Source organism: Heterodontus francisci, unplaced genomic scaffold (genome assembly GCF_036365525.1).
Source record: "Heterodontus francisci isolate sHetFra1 unplaced genomic scaffold, sHetFra1.hap1 HAP1_SCAFFOLD_405, whole genome shotgun sequence".
Taxonomy (NCBI): Eukaryota; Metazoa; Chordata; class Chondrichthyes; order Heterodontiformes; family Heterodontidae; genus Heterodontus; species Heterodontus francisci.
This window is the reverse complement of record NW_027141857.1, coordinates 451,141-453,608: the sequence shown is the minus strand read 5'-3', so window position 1 is coordinate 453,608 and position 2,468 is coordinate 451,141.

The window sequence follows — 2,468 nt, the reverse complement described above, 5'->3', positions numbered from 1 at the left end:
GTGTGTTACAGTCAGGGGTGTGGGATATATCAGAGTGTTACAGTGAGGGGTGTGGGATATATCAGTGTGTTACAGTGAGGGGTGCGGGATATATCCGAGTGTTGCTGTGAGGGGTGTGGGATATATCAGAGTGTTACAGTGAGGGGTGTGGGGTATATCAGAGTGTTTCAGTGAGGGGTGTGGGATATATCAGAGTGTTACAGTGAGGGGTGTGGGGTATATCAGAGTGTTACAGTGAGGGGTGCGGGATATAGAGAGTGTTACGGTGAGGGGTGTGGGGTATATCAGTGTGTTACAGTGAGGGGTGTGGGATATATCAGAGTGTTACAGTGAGGGTGCGGGATATATCAGAGTGTTACAGTGAGGGGTGTGGGGTATATCAGAGTGTTACAGTGAGGGGTGTGGGATATAGAGAGTGTTACGGTGAGGGGTGTGCGATATAGAGAGTGTTACGGTGAGGGGTGTGGGGTATATCAGTGTGTTACAGTGAGGAGTGTGGGATATATCAGAGTGTTACAGTGAGGGTGCGGGATATATCAGAGTGTTACAGTGGGGGGTGTGGGATATATCAGAGTGCTACAGTGAGGGGTGTGGGATATATCAGTGTGTTACAGTGAGGGGTGTGGGTTATATCAGAGTATTACATTGAGGGGTGTGGGATATATCAGAGTGTTACAGTGAGGGGTGTGGGATATATCAGAGTGTTACAGTGAGGGGTGTGGGACATATCAGAGTGTTACAGTGAGGAGTGCGGGATATATCAGTGTTACAGTGAGGGGTGTGGGATATATCAGAGTGTTACAGTGGGGGGTGTGGGATTTATCAGAGTGTTACAGTGAGGTGTGTGGGATATATCAGTGTGTTACAGTCAGGGGTGTGGGGTATATCAGAGTGTTTCAGTGAGGGGTGTGGGGTATATCAGAGTATTACATTGAGGGGTGTGGGATATAGAGAGTGTTGCAGTGAGGGGTGTTGGGTATATCAGAGTATTACATTGAGGGGTGTGGGATATATCAGAGTGTTACAGTGAGGGGTGTGGGATATAGAGAGTGTTACAGTGAGGGGTGTGGGATATAGAGAGTGTTACTGTGAGTTGTGTGGGGTATATCAGTGTGTTACAGTGAGGAGTGTGGGATATATCAGAGTGTTACAGTGAGGGTGCGGGATATATCAGAGTGTTACAGTGGGGGGTGTGGGATATATCAGAGTGTTACAGTGAGGGGTGTGGGATATATCAGAGTGCTACAGTGAGGGGTGTGGTATATATCAGTGTGTTACAGTCAGGGGTGTGGGATATATCAGAGTGTTACTGTGAGGGGTGTGGGATATATCAGTGTGTTACAGTGAGGGGTGCGGGATATATCCGAGTGTTGCTGTGAGGGGTGTGGGATATATCAGAGTGTTACAGTGAGGAGTGTGGGGTATATCTGAGTGTTACAGTGAGGGGTGTGGGATATATCAGAGTGTTACAGTGAGGGGTGTGGGGTATATCAGAGTGTTACAGTGAGGGGTGTGGGATATAGAGAGTGTTACAGTGAGGGGTGTGGGATATAGAGAGTGTTACAGTGAGGGGTGTGGGATATATCAGAGTGTTACGGTGATGGGTGTGGGGTATATCAGTGTGTTACAGTGAGGGGTGTGGGATATATCAGAGTGTTACAGTGAGGGGTGTGGGATATATCAGTGTGTTGCAGTGAGGGGTGTGGGATATGGAGAGTGTTACAGTGAGGGGTGTGGGATATATCAGTGTGTTGCAGTGAGGGGTGTGGGGTATATCAGAGTATTACAGTGAGGGGTGTGGGGTATATCAGAGTGTTACAGTGAGGGGTGCGGGATATATCAGTGTTACAGTGAGGGGTGTGGGATATATCAGAGTGTTACAGTGGGAGGTGTGGGAAATATCAGTGTGTTACAGTCAGGGGTGTGGGATATATCAGAGTGTTACAGTGAGGGGTGTGGGGTGTATCAGAGTGTTACAGTGAGGGGTGTGGGATATATCTGAGTGTTACAGTGAGGGGTGTGGGGTATATCAGTGTGTCACATTGAGGGGTGTGGGATATATCTGAGTGTTACAGTGAGGGTGCGGGATATATCAGAGTGTTACAGTGGGGGGTGTGGGGTATATCAGAGTGTTACAGTGAGGGGTGTGGGATATAGAGAGTGTTACAGTGAGGGGTGTGGGATATAGAGAGTGTTACGGTGAGGGGTGTGGGATATATCAGAGTGTTACAGTGGGGGGTGTGGGGTATTTCAGAGTGTTACAGTGAGGGGTGTGGGATATAGAGAGTGTTACAGTGAGGGGTGTGGGATATAGAGAGTGTTACAGTGAGGGGTGTGGTGTATATCATTGTTTTACAGTGAGGGTGCGGGATATATCAGAGTGTTACAGTGGGGGGTGTGGGATATATCAGAGTGTTACAGTGAGGGGTGTGGGGTATATCAGAGTGTTACAGTGAGGGGTGTGGAAT